This window comes from Eubalaena glacialis, chromosome 12, assembly GCF_028564815.1.
Source record: "Eubalaena glacialis isolate mEubGla1 chromosome 12, mEubGla1.1.hap2.+ XY, whole genome shotgun sequence".
Taxonomy (NCBI): Eukaryota; Metazoa; Chordata; class Mammalia; order Artiodactyla; family Balaenidae; genus Eubalaena; species Eubalaena glacialis.
In genome coordinates, this window is record NC_083727.1 from 103,466,815 (window position 1) to 103,487,154 (window position 20,340).

Consider the following 20,340-nt stretch of genomic DNA (forward strand, 5'->3'; position numbering starts at 1 on the left):
CTTACACAACATACTTACAATATAGACAGGCATACAGTAAGTGCTCCATAAGTTTTAGCTATTGCTATTTTCCAGCCAAGGGCACACAACATTCATAAAAAGCCATTTACTGAGTCCCAGAGTCCAGAGTATGTAGTACGAGGCACCAGAGATACAACAGGTTTAAGATGTGATCTTGGTATTTAAGAATATTACAAACCAACTAAGAAGACAAGAAATGTAAATAAAAGAGACAAACAACAATCAAAGTAGGACCAGCGATTATCAAATTTGATTGCTGACAGACACTACTAGACAGATACTATTATTTACTCTTCACAGATAAAACAAAAAACAAAAAAAACAAAAAAAAACTAAAGCTCACAGAGGTCACCCCTGCTTTTCTCTGCATCCTGCCTCATTACATACAAAGGATTGTGACCTCCGTCTCTCCATCCCAACATCCCGTGAAGTCAAAAGAGCAAGTAGGAAAATCTTGGCGATCTTATCCAAGAAGGGAAGCATTTGAGAAAGCCAAGATTAGGCTGGGGAAGCTGACTAAAGGATGCTGTATGCCAAGATCATACAGGCATTTCCATTGTTAGTGCTGGCCAGTCTCAAGCTCTGGTTCATCTCCATCGTCATCCTCCTTTCTTCCATGGTACAGACTTCAGGGGTCCCGTGAGCTCTCCTTCAGTGCTGCCATTCACTCACCCAGTTCTTGCACAATTGTCTCCATCTCCTTCAAATTGCTGAGCAGTTGGATGATTTCCCCCCCTTTTACCATTCCTTCCCCAATCTCCCCAAGTCTCGCAGCTTCTGGAGACCAGCTCGTCGATCCTATGTCTTTAAGCTGTTAAATGCCACTCGGTTTGGGATAACAGGAACTAACAAATAATGAACAGCAGAAAGAAAACAAGTTTGAGAATCTTACAAAGTTCTTACAGTCATGGTTGCTGGCTGATAGTTCCTCACCTCCTTTCAAGAAATTAACAAGGAAGACTGTGTATTCGATCCTCTGCTTTAGATCCACAGAATAGAGTCGATCTCTGTTCTCCCTTTCTTCCTCACTTTCCTAGACATAAAGATTCTTTTGAATGAATGAACCAACCAGCAAATACACTATATTGTTGGTGGTCGAGAACAGAACAAATCAACTCAATCTGAAATGAAAGTAGACTCATACTGAAGGCTTTGAAAGAGTTGGAAAAGTTATTCTCCATCACAAAGGTCCTCCATGGATAAACTGAGGCAACAAATCAAATACTTTACAGATAAAAAAGCAGGCGATGGAACCCTGGAAGAGCTGAATGTTGGGAAATTGCATATATCTAACATGGTCTTCAAATCTGAAGCAGAAAGCATCAATATTAATTTTGATAATCCATAGGGACACTGAAACCACTGGGAAAAAATTAAAAGTATTACTCAGCTTGAATCTGTCCAGCTGATTGTCTCTACAGGCTGAATTTTTTGGATAGCTTCACTTTCTTATTCAATTTGAATATTTTATTTTTTTATACTCACTTGTGTTTCAAACAGGATCAAGGAAGTTCAAATCGCATAGATGGATGGAGACCAAAAACAAAATCTGATAATAATTGTTAACGTGTCAAGCTTAGGAGGCAGAGGGAGAGAAGAATGGGTCCTCAGACCTGAAGCAATCATATTTCTGAGAAGGATCCCTCTCAACACTTAGAAAGATGTGATTTGGTGGGAAATAGAATAATAAACAGTTTCGTCTTCATTAGAAGTAAAATCTCAAACCATCTCTATTTAAAAAAAAAAACTGTACTTAAAATGACATGCATTTTATTTTACTAAAGTATAGGACATTAAGCAAAGGTTTGGTTGCCTTGGTTACAAATTGTTGTCACAGAAGATGCACATCTCACAAAAAAGGAGATATAGAATGCTTTCAATATACTCTGCGCATTACAGAGTAATGGAGAAATTTAAAAATAAACTGGACCAAGCATTCATTTTTGTACTGTTAAGAGATATGTCCAGGCTTGAGCAAAGGATACCTTATGCTACTTTGTATTTCTTGAGCTCCTACGAGCCTTCTTAAAGTGTCTCGCAATGTACTGCCAACCACAAAGCTTTTAAGGAAAGTTTTAAAATTTGAGTGATTTTCTATATGTGTTTTTTCTTAATTCAGTGCCCCACAGTTGTACTCCTAATTGCCCAAATGACTAATAAGAACCTAGCTAAATATTATCAACGCGTCTATTATATGATAAAGACACGAATCTAGTAAATGAAGAAAGTAAATGTTTTTTTCTTTTACATTCTGTCAGAGTCCATTTAATCAAAAGGGGGTTTAGAAAGCCAATCTCCCAAAATGTAGTCTTCTTAATCAATTGATAAACAGCTCACTAAAGGAAAAAGGTAAACTTTGAGGATCCTATAAGAGAAAGAGTAAATTGGTTCATAATTCACATTAGAATTATTACCATAGACTAGGAGAGGGCTGTTCAAAAAATAAGAAACTTCACCGAGTAGGACAGTCAAGGAAAAGATCAAGGGCAAATACACAGATGAGAATCCCATCTCTACCTCAAAATGTGTCTCTTTATTATTAATAATTTGGGTTATTTAAAATAATAAAAATTTTGAATAGAATTTTAAAATGTCACCTAGAGAAAAGTGCCATCAATATTCTGATGTATTTCCTTCCCAATTTATTTTTATGAATTTTTTACATACTTAATAAGTGTTTCCTAATAGTATAGCACACTCACCATAAACACCTTTAAAAGCTATAAAACTTGTTCAAGATGTTGAAGGTATCATAATTTGTTTTTACATTCCTCTACTTTAGAACATTTATGTCTTTAGTAAATGTTGTTACTACATGCACCCTCTATTGATGTCGTTGCAATGTAGAAAGAGGAAAAAAGAAAGGGTCAGAGAGACAGCAACTCTTAAAAGAAGAAATACCACACTAAAAACAACCCCAGCACGTAATGTATGATATGTACGTTAAGATCTCATTTATATATTGTAATACATATTTTGTTTATATATGTTTATATGGTTATATTACATATATAAAATTAGGAAGAAATAGAGTTTAATTTACATATGCTGATTTGTAAGGGTGTCAAGCTATATACAACAGGGCTGTTAACAGAGGTGTCAGGAGTGGAAGATGATTGACACTTATGTAGCTTAACTTGTTAAAACTAGTAAGTCTAATTTTTGTATTTTCAAAAGGGTCAAGTAAACATATTTTATAATAACCTTTAAAAATATGTATCTAAAAAGGTCAACCAGAAAAAAACTTGGATGTAGGCATATATGCAATTTGACCGAAATTACTTTTTAAAAATCCAAATATTTAAAACAACTGAACAGAAGAATGATTATCTCTGGATGTTGGAGATATAGGTAATTTTTCCTCATGTTCTTATTCTTTACTTTTTCTAATATCTTATAATACATATGAATTCATTTTGTAGTGGAGAAAAACACAGCCTACACTTTATTAAAATAAAAAGCATACCTGGCTCTGATTCCAGTCTGTTGTTTTTCAGCTGTGAACTGGACAAATCACTTGACCTCCCTAATCCTCATTTTCATCATCTGTAAAGACAATTAGCAACGTCTGGTCTGCCTACCTGATGCATTTTTGTAAGAATTAAATAAAAATGCTTGTGAAAGTACTATATATATATCACAATAGTCTGTACAAATATAAAATATCGTTATTGATTTAACTAGACCAATGATTTAACTAGATGGCTAAGTAAAGAGAAGAGAGGAAAGATAAATACATTTTCTTCTACTCCTTAGCAGCTACCCAAGTATAATTCAGCAAGCTACACTTAAAGGATGCTGCGAAGAAGGGGAAGAAGAATGGGGGTGAAGTGGGGAAGAAGGAACTGCAGTAAAAAACTGCTTACAGACCTTTCTTTTGTAATTATTGACAAAGCCAAAAGTGAAATTCCTTCACTGCTGTGTCATACACCCCTAAGGACATTATGATCAGATGCTAAGAGCACCCCAGACTGCCAGCTGTTCCTCCTACCTGATTAGATGATGAAAAAAGAGAATTGTTAAGTAGTTTCTCAGTTTAGCCTTATCCTTCTTTCCTATACTGCCTTGTTATATACTACACCAAAATAAGTACTTTACCAAAACTGGTCACATGCTGTCAATGGTATAATCCATTCTATTTCAAAATAAACTAGATATTAAAAATCATTTGACTCTCCTGACTAAATACTTCTCCATAAATAAAAACAAAACTTATAAGAGTTAGTGTTACATTAATACAATCTGGAAACATGAATCACTTTTTATTTTTTCAAAAAGTAATCTCAACTAGATCACTTAGCACATTTAAACGTGTTGAACTATTTTGACTATTTCAAAAATCAGATTTTATGCAAGACACCAAAAGTCCACTAGTTTTTCCAGTGATTAAAAAATACTTTTCTGAACTAAGAAGCTGGGTCAAATCCCATTAACAAAAACCATCATTCATTTTAAATTAGAATTTTAAAACTCCTGTTTTGATTTAGCTTCTGTAATGCATTTCTTTCTTCAGAAACGATTCTACCTTGATATTATGGACTATTACGTGATTTTACCAAAGTTTCTGTAGCCTGCAGGGTAAGCCTTCTCTAGTCTGACTGCTATGCCCAGGCCTAAAGGACAGGTGAATAGATTTCAGCAACAAAAGTAAAGAATACATGGAGGCGCCCATGGTCTCACAGTGGGTGATAATTAACTTCTCTGGGGCTTAGTTTCCTAATCTGCAGACAAATATTTGAATAGATCAGTGTATTCTGAGGCATACTGGCCCCACAAGATGGTCCATAAAAGATGGGCAGGGGTGGAGTGGGATAAGGGGATGGTTAAACACAGTGAACTTGAGCAATCCTGTACCCTGTGCTCCCTGTTAGAGAGGCAGTGTGGATTAGCCAAGCGGACACTTAGAAGAAACCTTTGTAATTCATCCTAAATCACTGTTTCCACAGTTCACTTAAGCATGCAAACATTTTGTCGTTGTTTTACAGAGAAGGTGGAGATAGTGAGAACCTTGAACACTGGAATACACTTTGAGAAACTAGATTTTATAATTATTAGCATCCCGTCTAGCCCTGGAATTTGCTGATGCTATGCTGGTCTATTAAAAAGTAGTAGTGAGATGTGTCCTGATTATAAGACAATTATGTCAGCAAACTTTACAATATAAGTTATGTCAGAAAATTTACAATATGGTGAAAAATAAAAGACTAATAAAATTCCTACTGAAAATGATTGATGCCAAATACTCCCGTTTCCTGATATTCCACACCACAAAGAGCTGTCAAACAGCAACATAAATCAAGGGGAAAATGGAATAGATATAAGATTATTAAGCATTAAAGGTTACTGCTTTCACATCTCAAATAAGGAGCCTTTATACAGTAGTATCCTTTTTCTTGTGCAGAGAACATCTTTATCATTTGCCAAATACATAAAATGAAGAGTCAGAAAAAGTATCTTTAAATAGATGCTTCCACTTTATAGACACCTGTGGTTGTAAGGTTGATGTATATCCAGTATATGGGTGGACAGTGCAGAGTAAATTACAGAGAAAAAGAACGAATCAAAAGGAACCCAAAGCATATCCGTTGCCCAGCACTTAGAGAAGCTGGAATGAGATACGGTGCGGAGTCACCTTGGAGACCAGGGTCAAGGGAAATCATAACAAAATTACTTTTTAGTGACATTCTAATGGCTTGCTAACAGGACCGGAGGAAAAGAAAAGGCAGTGCCAAGATCCTGGGTTTCATTTTTCCCTCAAATATTTTTTTTTTCTAAAATTAACCTTAACGTTTGCCTTCAGCTAGATAAATCTGGGTCCAATCCTGGCTCTGTCATTTCATGGCTGTAGTAGCTTGGGCAAATCCTTTGATGTCTCTGAGCCTATTTTTCGTGTATGTAAAATTGAGATGATAGTATATAATATTCACACAATGTAAAAACTAGAGAGAGTGTAAGTTAAAGTGCCTGACACACAGAAAATGCTAATAGATGTAGCAAGGGTCATCACACTCTTACACTCTATATGCAGGTCTGAACTAGGCACAATGGAATGATGCGTGGATTCTGTGGTCCGTTGTACTCCCCCACCATTCTACTTAAGGATACCTCCTCTCATGAAGCTGGCCAGGAGTCTCACATCCATCAGGCTAAGCAATTACACCCCCACCCCATGCTGTCCCACCACGGTGTGTTATGGTGAACTAGCAAAGGCCATGAGCTTTGACTGTGCTCTGATACGGTGTTCAGCCGTATCACAGGCATAATCTCACTGACTTTCCACAACAGCTGTTACAAACGATGAACCTGTAGAATGAGGATGGTGATGGTGTCACCCAAGGTCACCCTGGCATCAGAGCTGGCACTAAACCAAAAGCCTGTCTGACTTTAAAGCTCACGAACTTCCTCATCACACTGTACCAGTACTTGTATCCAGATCCATCTGAAGAAGTGGTTTTGCTCTAGGCAAGCAGTTCCCAGCCTTTTCCTGAATAGCTTCTCTTTAAAGATAAAAACTATGTAGACTTCTATCATATCCCTCCTCAATGATACTTGGACTTTTTCATTTCTTTTTGGATGATGCACAAAGATAAACACTACCCTGATTGCAGATACACTTTCATACAGACGGGCATGTTATTAGGTATGACAGTAGCCATATACATTAGAAAAATAGATTTACTATTGTGTGGGAGATAAATTGTTTACCTAAATCTGCAGCCTAATCATTGGGATTCACTATCTAGCTCTTTCTTGATCCTGCCAAAACTTACATTTGACTTAGAAGGTCTTCTTTTAGATGTGTGGGTTAATCTGTATTTTGTATTATTGTACATTTTAACAGAAAGATTCATTCTCATAAAAATGAAAATTTTAGATATTCTTTTATTTATTCTGTATATTCATATATAAATTCATAATGCATGTACTTACTATTTGCCGGGTGCTAATGTCTGCCCTCATAGACTTGTAGTCTATAAGGATGCACGGATAAAGAAGCCAACCAGCAATTAAAATGTATTCTGGAAATTACTATGAAGGGCAGTACAAAGTGCCTTAGAAGGCTGGAAGGGGATGTCTAATTCAGGGTATGAAGAAAAGCCTCTAGGAGGGAGTGATATCTAAGTTATGGCAAGAAGGATGGTAGGAAACAGTCAAATGAAAGTACCTATGAGGAAGGAGTAGGGTATGGATGAGAGAAGGGATGGTGGATTTAGGGAATCAAAGAAGCTTGGAATATGATAAAGATAAAATGTGAGGAATACAGTGTTCTTAAATGAGGCTGGAGACCATGGCACAAGTCTTAAAGGTCCCTGTAAAGGAGTCCAGATATCATGTGGTCTGACTGACATGAAGAGAAAAATACTATACTTCTTTAAATTGCCCAACACACATGCCAGCTTCATCTGCCTTGTGCAGATCCAACTCTGTGCCACAGCTCTTATGAATCCAAATCCTGGTGCTTCACCTTTACCAATCCACCTTTACCAATCTGGTGCATCTACCCATGGCCCAGCCGCAGTGAGTGTTGGTGGCTACCAGCTCATAGATGTTGCCCTCCTCCAGAAAACTGCCCTGAGCTAGTGGAAGCCACTTCACCCAGGAGGGATATGCACCACCTGACAAAGGCTCTCTCCCTTAACTGAGCTTTCATCAGGCTCCTCTGAATCCTCTACTCCACTGGCTGGACCTTGGGCCTCCCAGTCTGTCCGTGTAGAATCCAGTTCAAGCAAGAATCTGGCTTAGTCCGTTTGGCAAAAATCCTCCAGCCTTGGTATCTGACCACCCCCTCTATCTGATGACATTTCTCATCCCCTACCCTTGATATTATCTTATCACCCTGGCCTGCCTGCAGCAAGAATTCTGTTGAGTCAGTTTAGCAAAAAAAAAACACAACAAAAACAAAAAAACCCTTATTCCTTAATAATTTTTCACCCACTGACCCTGCTCCTTGGTTATAAATTTCCACTTGTCCTTGTTGGAGTCAGAATTGAGTCCGATCTCTTTTCCCTACTATAAAACCCCATTGTAGTAATCTTCCATGAACAAAGTCTGCCTTATCGTCTTTAACAAGTGTCATGGATAATTTTTTCTTTAGCACACCCATGGCTGAGTGATTATGGTACAAGGATGCACTCTTCAGTGCAGTGAAGAGTCCAACGCTTCCCCCACGCATCAGACCAAGACTGGACTTGACCTGAAACCACATCTTCACTTGCCTCTTTCTCCTTCCTTACTCGGCCTCACTCCCTCCTAGAGAGGCTTTTTCTGAAGACCACCCCCTCCATAAATCAAGGGCACCTGAACTCCTGGTCAGGCTCTGTTTCGAAGGGATCCATGGAAGACATGCCATAAAAATTAAAGAAAACCTTTATGAGGTGAGATACCCAGAAAGGATACTAAACTAAGTAAAGTTATCTTTGAATAGATGACTCAGTAAGTGGCTATTCACTATTCACGTGATGCAGCTTCTTGGCATGGCATGACAGTTGAGAAAATCCCGTCCAGAAGATAAAAAACTCTTTCATAATTACTCATAATTTTCACATGCAATCTACTAAATATCAAACAGGGACTCTACAGACCACAATAATGCTCCATGAAGTCCTTCTCCCTACAATCCACTTTCCTCACACCAAAGGGGCTTCCTAATGCTTCTCCTTAAAGATTCCCTACCTCTTCTACTTCGATCCCATTCTCTCCTCCTCATTTCTTCCCGATTGTACACCATGAGAGCATAAAATACTCTCACACCTCATACCCTCTGAGGTTAAGTAGAAGCAGGTGGTACGTGAGGAAGGAATAAAATGCTAGAAACATGCATATATTCATAATTTCCATTCTATTATTGTCAAAGTGCTTCACACATTTTCTGTTTGCTTGAGGACTAAATCTTTCACGTCTTTCTCTAATGTTCTATCCATTTCCTAGCAAGTTGTGCTCTATCAATAAAGCAGAAGCACAGCTAAACCCCTGAAAGAAAAATTGTGTGTGTGTGTGGGGGAAACATTTCATAAAATAAGTTAAAACTAAAATGGCTACGATGTGCTCCTTATCTCCATCTCTCTTCACACCTCCCTTGAGGCAAAAATGCTTATTATTACCAATAGAGGGTTCTAGAGTACCAAGACAGAGCCTTCCTTTTAAGGCTCTCTTAAAAGGAGTGTGAACTGGGACAAAGTAAAAATGTAGGAAGATCAAAGATTGTCTTCATCGTGAAAAATGATTAACAATCTCCACCTCCCAACCAATGTGGCTGTTTTGAGACTGTAAAAAGCACGTGGCACTCTTCCCTGGAAGCCCCACAATGGCACTCAGAGGTCCATGGACGACCCTTCCACATGTGCTGCCAAGAGTTATCTGTACTTTGCTAGAGTGAACCACCAGAACTAAGGAAAGTCATTAAAATCTTAGCCCTGGAAAAGGTATCTTGGAAGTGCTTCCTTTAGTTAGTAGTGGCGGCAGCAGCAACAGCGGCGCCCCATTTATTGCGGGGTGTCAACACAGCACTGTTCTCTGAATGTACAGCGCTGTGTACAGCAGACCTGGCTCTGCCAGAGCCTTCAGGAAGCCCACTTTCTGTCAAGTGGGTTGCTTTTCTATTTTATTAGATGAAAACTAAGGAAAATCCCTGTCTTTATGGCTTCAAGAATTCTGTGTGCATACTTCAGATGTCTGATTTATATGTTTTTCTAACCAATTCCAAAAAGAAAATGGGATCGTAGATATTTTTTTAAGGGTTGCAATGCCAGATTTTATTCCAGGGAGTTGAAGCAATGGATGGCTAAGCCTGCCTCCCCTTCCCAGACTATTTAGTTGGGATTAGATCAATTCCCCCATGCAGTTGTGAGTTCCTTGAACGAGGTGTCCATCTTATTCGATGTTGTATTCCAAGCATCTACCATATAATCAATTAGTGCTTAATGTTTCTGAACTGAATTTCTTCCATCCACATAGTAGGAATATAAGAAGCTTTTCTTATACATCCAGGAGTTACTCTGATAAATTGGTGCCTAACAATGTATATTATTAGGCTTGTGTCCTCTCATTAAATATATTATTATCAAATGAGATCTTATAGTCTCAATTGTACAAGAGGAAGAAACTGCATATTCTAGTTCCTCAATATTTCCTCTCCATGCCAATACCTTACACAAGAAATATATTTTACAAGATAAACTGAAGTTATTGATAACTAGAGGTAACATATAGTACAATATTAACATTATATATTATTCATATTGTTATAACCTTTTGAGTTCCTAATTATAAATAATGGGATTGAAGAATGAAGAGAGAATTGCTTCAGACTAGTTCTAGTCTCAGTTAATAAATATTGCTGAACTTTTGTTTATCCCCTGCCTATTTTCTGCTATCTCAACATCTTCTGGTGACCAGAACGGCAGCCTATTGAAAAAATAAACTAGAGGGAGGTAATAAGCTGCAAGTCATACAATCATAAGTTCAACCTAAACTGGCAAACAGGTGCACCCTGATAAGCAGACTTGGAGTTTCCATGTGAAACTTGAGCTGACTCTGATTAAACTAAATACGCTGGAGCAAAGCACAGAGTGTGGGGTGAGATGAATCTCCAAAACTCAAATGCCGAAAACACTACTCCGTGTCGAAAACAATCAAGAGGAACCTAATCAGTATGTCTTCAAGATATTTCACGATAGGATCTCTCCTAGAATGCACACGTTTGGTAAATTCATGAAAGTATTAAAAAGGACTCTTTTACTGTACGTTGGACATTTTAGAGAATTTAATGGCTTAAATTAAAAGTCTAGTGAAAGCAATGAATACACACCACTTTGGAAATTTCTTGGGCAATATAATATGGAATTTACTTCTATGGAGAATTCTCAGTGAAGTCTTTCAAAGGTATTCTTGATTGAATAAAGGTAACCTTGATTGAAGTCAATTTTAACATTTCACCATTAAATAGCCAATGAAAGTTACCTAGCCAGTAGGACTGTATTGCTGTTTGTATAAACAAAGAGTTAAAAAAGAAATCTCTTTAGAAAGGCTACTGTAATATGCAAGCGGAAAGCTCTTGCCATAGAGGTCAACAGAATACTTGTAATGCAGGCTCAGTTCTAACAAATCAAGTCCTGCACAGACTGAGTTACACAGAATCACTGCTCTTCCAACAGGATTATGGACATAGAGTATAGCATTTCTGAAAGGAAGTGCTCCCTTGAGAGTGTGTACCACTTAATATACCTTCTGTCACATGCACCCCAATGTTCATAGCAGCACTATTTACAATAGGCAAGACACAGAAGCAACCTAAATGTCCATCGACAGTGGAATGGATAAAGAAGATGTGGTTTATATACACAATGGAATATTACTCAGCCATTTGCAGAAACATGGATGGATCTAGAGATTGTCATACTAAGTGAAGTAAGTCAGACAGAGAAAGACAAATATCATATGATATCACTTATATGGGGAATCTAAAAGAAAAAATGATACAAATGAACTTATTTACAAAAAAGAAATAGACACACAGACATAGAAAACAAAATTATAGTTACCAAAGGGGAAAGGGGGAGAGGGATAAATTAGGAGTTTGGGATTAACAGATACACACTACTATATATAAAATAGATAATCAACAAGGACCTACTGTAGAGCACAGGGAACTATATTCACTATCTTATAATAACCTATAATGGAAAAGAATCTGAAAAAGAATACATATAAATGTATAACTGAATCACTTTACTGCTTTGCTGTACATCTGAAACTAACACCACATTGTAAATCAACTATACTCCAATAAAAAAAGAAATAAAATTTCAGAAAAGTGTAAAAAAATGAAATAAAATACCCTCTGTTAAAGACAGAAACTGCTGCAGTACCACTTGGTAACAAGTGACTTTCATTTTTTAAATTAATGATAAAATTCAGGAGCTAAGATACATCATGAGGGCCAGGATAAACTGACCTAATACTCTGCAACATCCATATTAATGACCATGAGTGTGAAAGAAGTCAAAGACATGCTCAATAAAAAATTTTTAAAGAAAACTAAAATAGGATCCTTTGCTACTGTTGTTAGACCACCATGGTTGATAAAGGCAAAAGTCTATGTGGTGAATATACTGTAGGGAAACTTCACAGAGACAATCTCAAGTTATCTACTACAAAAGCCTTTTGAATAAGAGAAGGTTTGTACAAATCTGAACCAATTCCATAAGAATAGCTGAACAACAGACACTATTTTTAGATTCCCTAAGTTACTTTAGCACCTAGCATAAAGCTTGTATTATACAAAGAATTAATCAGTATTAGTTTCATTGAATTGAAATCTATTTGGAGATCAGTATCAAAACAGCTCTGAATTTGTTCAACTGAAAGCTAGACATTTATCTTTCCATTGAAGGGAAAAAACTGAAAAAGTCACTAAAGTGTTTAATCACAGCATCATGGAACCCTCCACACAAATAGGGGGGACTAGACATGTCATTTCAGGGTTAAATTCTAATAGAAGGTAAGACTTCACAGAGTCTATATGTGGTTGTGAACAAAGCATTTGAGAAATTTTAGTGGTCAGCAGGTTATTCTGATGGCCTGGGATTGGCTCAGATAATAAAGATTTCAAAATTGAGTAGCATTTCACATGTATCACTTTGGGTTTAAATGTGAAAATATGCGGTGTTGGTCAAGAATCCACATTGATTCTGCAGGCCCATTCTGGAGGAAGAACTTTACAAACGCCATGGCCTCTTTTTTCCCAAACTAGCTTGAAGTGTTCCTAGTTCCAGGAATTTTCTCTGACAACAGGTCTAGATTTGCTTCCTTCAGTTTGGAATCTGGCCACATGTGTCTCCTGCCATCACCATGTCTCATCAGCCCCAGGAAAATGCTCATACTAAAAGAATGGAGCAGAATATTCTGGATATGTCCAGGCAGACGGAGTCTGCCAGGTTTATCATTTCCTAAAATGGCCCTCCATGTTCACTGCTGGGAGTCATTCCCGCAGAGGAACTAGAGAGGCAATATATCTTGGCTTGCGTCTCCAACTGTAATTACATGGCAAACAAAAATAGATTCTAGTTGCTGGTCAGTCTGTTTTGCCCCTCATTTGATTTTGCCAGAAGATTTTCCTCTCTGGCGTAACACTGAAGTCAGTTCTCTTGTACTCTCAACTTCTGCCTGGAGGAGCCCACTCATACGCAGTATTGTTGAGCAATTTTAAATTTGCTAAAGACGTCGGAGCAGAAATGAAATAGGGGATTTATGTATAGCACATTTCAAGGCAAACCACCCTCAAATCCTGCTCTTCTCCAGACTCCACTGCTTTAATAGCAGTTACACTCAACCCCTCTGTAAGCTCTCTCCTCGACTTTGCCAAACCAACTCTGCCCCCCCACACTCTTATATTCCTCTCACCTCCATACAGGGAAGAAAGAAAAAAGCTAAAGAAATAATGATAACAATTCTTGCATAAAGATGACACCATTCATCCGAAGGTAGCAGAGAAACGTAGCTCTGTAAAGACTCCTAGGGAAACACAATTAGTTTCATTCAGGCATCTCCTTGGTGTGGTACCACCCTCCCCATTCAGCTTATCAAAATAGTTGTTCCAAACCCAACAGACTTTTTCCAAGAAGTATTATTTTGCAGATGTACAGATTCTTTCCATATTGTTTCTGTAGGAAATGGGCACCTGGACCAGTATGATTTCCTACCACAGGAAATGAGATCGAGGGACTTGTGCCTTTAAGTTCTAGAGAGCAGATGGGCAGTGTAGTCAAAGTGCCAGGTTCTCTTCCCTGTGCAAATGAAGGAGTAGACCCATTGGGTTCAACTATCCCAAAGTCAACTGGGTCAAGATCTCATCAGAGTCCCACTGGAAAGGGAGCTACTTTGCTCTCTGGCAAAGAACTATTAATGCGATCTCAACTAATATCAAATAAATGCTTAAGGGTTTTAACCTAAGCTTGCCTAATAATGGGGGGGGGTGGATTTAGGAGAATTATAAATAATTACAGATGTCAGGAATGATGTACTGTTGTTTATTTTGCATTCCTAATAGTGATTTGCTCTTTTGGAATTTAATAGCTTCATTTCTAATATGATTAGCTCAAAATAATAACAGCTTCAGTGAAGGATTTATATTGAAATCCTTTTTATTCCCTGCCTGTTTATTGCTAAGCCAATATGGAAAGGTATAACATTTATTAGCTATTTGGACATTTGTCTCCTGAAAAAAGTCTTCTATATTAGGAAGTTTAGTTGGACTTAGTGACCAAAATGTAGACACAAAAAGTGAACATATTTGGCCTCAGCCAAGCAAATAGGCACAGTTCTGCATATGCAGAAATCGTAAGATACTACTGGACACGATTCTATACAAGCACATTTTAGACACTAAGTTCCATAAAAAATAAATGATATTGTAATGTGAAGTTTCTTTTTTTAAAAAGTTCTAGCCTCCTTTTATCAGCTCACACATAAAATTCAAAATAAAAATATTCTCTTACATAAGTAAAACAGATTTGTGACAGTAACAAAAAAACCATGGTGATACTGTTAATTAGTTAAGAATCATTGGAATGACGTATGTATTGTAAATGTAGACAAGCAAATTCACCTTTTAGCACTATGACTCATTTTGATTCTAATTGCTTTTGCAGGACTTTTATCCTTTCCGGAAACTTTACTTTATTAGCACAAAGACCACAAAATTCAGCTGAATCTAGCAGAGAAAGGTATCTATGTTAACATTAATTTCTTGGAGAGGTTCTGCTTTAGAATATAAGTGGCTCTAGATTGCAAAGTATCAGAAAATGGGTCCCACTTCCCACCCTGCCCCTACCCTCAAACCCAGGACCCTAAATGAATTCTTCGTTACGCTGTAAAACAGTCATACCAAGTAATAATCTTTCCTCCTGAGAAACAAAAAGTCAAGCCACAACAAAAAGCCTGTTGTTATTTATCATTTTTATAATTAATCCTAAACTGGCAAAGCCAGCTAACCTTAAAATAAATCAAACTGTACAACTAAGGGAATAATGTACAGAGGTGAGGGGAAATTTTATCCTTTCCAAATGCATAAGAACTTTCCATAACGTCATTAATGAAGGAAAGAATTAACACATGCCTTTATATCAGTGCTTAGTCACGTACTCTGTTTGGGGAGACATATACCAACATGAGGAATCTCCTGGTGTATGTAAGACCAGATCACAGCCTTGGATTCAACTTTGGTCTCAGCATGAACCTAATACCTGAAATTGAATTAACAGAATAATGACGAAATGCACCTTTTGAACATAACTGATGTCTTCTAGCTAACATAAGCTATATTTTTTAGTTTAACAATACCATATGTATTTTTTCCCAATTTTTCATAGGAAGTAAAATCTTTCCTATGTGTCACTTTTTTCAAGTTTCTCTGAGTGTTCTTTCTGAGTTATCCTGACCCATGGAAAGGTGAAAGTTACAGTCTCACCCCCCTACATATTTTTTTCATTTTATACCAAGTTAATTCAAGTCAACCAGTACATATTAAGTACCTATTGTGTCCGGGAATTAGTATCAGAGAATAAGACAAATTGAAAGCAGCTTAATTTGGCATCCACTGAGAGTGTTTACATTTAGGTTCACAAGGTCACAGATTATGTTATACCTGAATCAAGCTACTTTGCTGAATACTCTATTCAAAGATAACAAAAAAATGATAAAATGAACTCTTTCCTTCCAGAACACATATGAGAGATTTTTTTAAAGAAAGAGCCATTTACTTAAGTCATTTTGTTTCATTATAATTTGGTTTTGAACTCTTGGCGTGGTAATAAAATCCCACCATCAACTTTGCAAGATGCAGGAAAGATTGCTCTTACATGCCTGCCTGCCAGGGTCCCACCTAACTGGGCTCAGTCCCTGGGTCTCTGGCATATTTCCTGGCTATGCCTCCTAAGACATGAGCTCTCATTGTGAATGAGCTGAAATGCAGACTTAATACAAACGAGATTCTTCCTGTAAATGTGTGTATTGTTCAGGAGTCACTTCAGGTAACATTTTCCATGCAGGATTTAATTGCTAGAGAGCTTTTCTCTTCTACCTGCCAAACCTTTTTTTTTTTCCCTTGTGTTCTTTGAATACTAAGGCACATGAGCCTGCTAACACATGAACAATACTAACATGAATTTTTAAACATAGTCTACATGAAACAATTCACATGTCTGATTTATTATACATTCATCTGATTCTTTACATAATAAATCAACAGACTTACAGAGAAACGATGGGTTTCAAAATTGTGCTTGACAATGTGGAAGATAAAGAACGAATCTAAAATATTATCCCTGTTTTCAAGGAGATCAAAGTCTCTTTGAAAGAAAGAATAACACAGTAAGCAAACAGCAAACTGTTCAAGATATTATACTAGTAAAGTAAAATTGTGGGTGCTCTCTTGAATATGGGGATGTCTAAGAGCCATCTCAACCTTAACAAAACCAAAGCTGAAATTCTGTTCTTACCCCCCAAAACCTATTCTCCCACAGTCTTAGCCTTCTAAGTTAATGACAAATCCATCCTCCCATTTCGAGCCATTCTTGATTCCTCTCTCTTTTTTTCACACATCACATCCAGTCTAAAAGCAAATCTTGCTGCACCTACCGATAAATATGTGCAGGATCTTCTGACTACCATCACTGCTACCACCCTGGCCCAAGCCACCGCCATTTCTTATCCAGATTCCAGTTACCGTTTCCTAACCAGTATCTCCCCTTCCTTCTAGCCCACTATAGTTTAATCCCAACCCAGCAGCCAGAGTGGTTGTGTTAAAATGAACACCAGTCGATGCATCATGCTAAAGACCCTCCAGTGGCTTTTTGACCCATCAAAGCAAAAACCAAATGTTGTACAATGGTCTACAAGGCTGGTCAGGATCTGAATCACATCACTCATCTGACCTCATTTCCTAGAGTTCCTCCCATCTTTGGTCCTTTCCAGCCACAGTAGCCTCCTGCTGTTCCTCTAGCATGTGTGGCATCCTCCCATTTCAGGGCCTTTGTCTGGTTCCTCTTTCTGGAATCGTGCTCTCTTAGGGCTTGCTGCCTCACCTCAGTTAAGTCTCTGCTCATAAACTGCCTCCTCTGAGTGCTTCCCTGGCCACCCTCTCTAAAAGCACGATTCTCTACTAGCCCCCCAGCACCTTTTCTGATTTATTTCTCATCCAATTCTTATAACCTCCTAAAATATAAATACTGTAATTGTTTATTCATTTGTTTGTTTTTCCTTCTCCATTAGAATAATCTCCTATCTCCTTCTTATACTGCTGTATCACCAGCACTCAGGAGAGCTCCTGTCACACAGTAGGTGTCAAATAAATGTTTGCTAAATCAATGAGGCCACTTAAGAAATCTTCAAAAGCCAAATTAGCCTTCTTTCAAAAAACTTCTATTTACTAATACCAATTGATGTAATTTTCACCTGCTTAATAAAACTTTATCAATGTATCAAACTTTAAGTTTAAAATGTGTGAAGTGAGCTGTCTAATTAGATGTCTAGATATGTTTTTGTCTCTAAATAATGTTCTATTTTCTCAAGTACCTTTTTCTATCTTCATATTTATTATCTATTCAGTCCAAAAATGGGACCAGAGAGTTATTACTTGGGCACTGCATCAATGAGGAAGAATAATATCGGCTGCTGAAACAAATAACCCCCAAATCTCTGTGCCTTAACACAGTAACAATGTGTTTCTCACCTACATTACAGTCTGATGATTCTCCTGGTGGATTTCTTCCAAGTGATGACTTAGGATCTAAGCTTCTTCCATTTTGTGACATTGCCATCTTAAAAATGTGGCTATCAAGGTTGCCAAAGAAAGTGAGAGTTAATGTGAGATGATTATGCAGGGGGTTTTATAGCCATGCCTGGAAGTGGCATACGTCATTGTCCCTGTATCCCTTTGGCCAAAACATAGTCATATGACTCCAACACAGCTTCCCAAGAAGCTGGAATATGTAGCTTTCCTGTGTGCCCATGAAGAAGAAATCAAACAGGACCCCAGTGTCCAAATGAAAGAATATTCCAGAAAAGTTCAATCTCTTCATCCAACTGTTCTGACATGAAATTTTTGATCATCACTCTAAAAATCTTGAACAAGAGTCTGAGGGTTAAAGCAAAGGATGTCAGGGAAAGAGTGCAATGTAGAAGGAAAGCACTGGAATAGTTCCACAAGAAGAGTTATGTTTCTTACATTTTGCATCAGCTTTTGCTAAAGAATCTCTAAGGAGGCATTTTTTTAGTCCCAATTGTGTTTAGAAGTCTCCTCATACCAAGTAAAGAAAGTAGACCATTGGACAGTCAAAATTTTGTTTCTTTTTGGTTTAAGCTGCGTCTCAGATGAACAACTTTGTCCAGATCAAAAGATCCCCAGGGTGAGCACTATAATTCCAAATTGTCTTCGGTGAAATTGTGAGAGAAAAGTATGCACACGGGTTAGCATTATAGTGAGAAAACATAAAGGAAGCAGGTGTATGGCCTGGAAGAGGCACAGTTTTAGATTGAAAATATGCCATGAGCTCACAAAGTGTCTGTGAGATGGGTGTTTGAGTGAGCTTTTGTCACTGGAGCTTGGTCAATGACCAACCATCACCTATCAGGAACCAGATAAAACCTCCTGATTCTGGGTAGATGAAACTAAAACAGAAACTATTCTCAGGAACACAAAGACAAGATTGAGGAAGAAGTCCTTATAAGGTTTTGAAATGGTGACCTGGGACCAAGTTTGTCCAAAGGAAGCAGATAAGAAATTTTCTGAACATATCAACCCCCAGGCTGGCTTGAGAACAGATTTATGGGCTCATCCTCTCCCTATAGACAAACACCAGTCAAGACAGACAGACTAACAAGGCATCAGACAAGCAGGTATTAAGTAGTAAAAAACAACTTCACTAAAGGACAGTACAAATATGATCAGAAAACCAAAATCCCAAAGAGGGACTTATTCCTAGGAAAACAAAATAAACCCAATGCAAAAGGGCTTTAAGAAAGTATTGGAGCTCAATTTAAACTAAAAAATATTATTATTACTTTATAAAATATGATTGTCCTTCCCTCCAAATGGGAAAAAATTCTGAAGGACTTCAATGAAATGACTGAGTTCAATTCTTCATGAATTTATCTCCCAAGCATGGGCTGGTTGGCTTCTCCAGCAGGTAGAGAGAGAAGGGGTCCCAGGTACGTGCAGTTATTGAAGAAATCAAGATGGAATAATAAAGCAACCAAAGACATTCAGAAGTTGGCCTGGCACTCACAGCTTAGCCGTGTTATTATGTCCTGTTGGACATAAATAGAATACCAACTTCAGACGAGGTTACTCTGAGACCGTAATAAAATAAGAAGCAAGGCTAATTCAACATTTTATCTAAGCAAAGACAAAAACAAGTTGATTGTGGCACCCACAAAATGCCAGACACCTCTTCTCTTGGCCCAAATGAGTGACTGCTAATTCTTTACAAATTATAGCTTTACCTTGGTCCTAGTTTCCTCTTTCTACAGGTAAGATTTATTGGGATGCCCAATCATACAATTACCCCTCTTTCTGATAGCATCCAACCTAGACCTACTTCCTTAGTCCCTCCCCCATATACCCAACCATAGCCCAAAGACATTAATTCCTTTCTCCATTTTAAGTGTAAGCAAATTTTTCTGTTCAGAGTAATAAAGTGATGATGCTACTTGATCTCTTTCTCATGCCAAGTAATAGAGGCAGTAGGGTTCAGCTGATGGTTAAGAGCCTGGGTTTGAATACTGTGTTTGTCTAGTGCACACCCCCAGTTAATTGTAGAATGGAGATGATATAATAATATCAACTACCTCAGAAGGCTGAGAAAACTGATGATGAGATATGTATAGCATATATAAATATAGCGCCTGGCACATAGTAAGTAATGGGTTCAGAGGGACATGTTTGCATGGTTATTGATCTTGCAATGCAGTAGCCAGCCTCACTGAGAGCAGGTCTCCTCTGCTTTCCCCACAGGAAAATCTCATATTCCAAAGTCACAGCAACAAGCTGATAACCTCTGGCCTAATGGAGACCTTTTTTTCCACCTCTGCCCATCGGTGTCTATTTGAGCAACTACGTGTAGGAAAACAAATTGGTTGACTGATCAAAACATTCAACTGTTTTTCTAATGTTTTGCCATCAAGAGGAGACACAGCCTAAGGGTAAGTAGTTAAGCTAATTACTTTCAGGATCACACAATAGTTGACAAGCAGGCTCAGCTCAATATATGAAACATGCTGCTTAGGAAAACCAGTGCACAATTGATGGGGTAGTGGATGAAC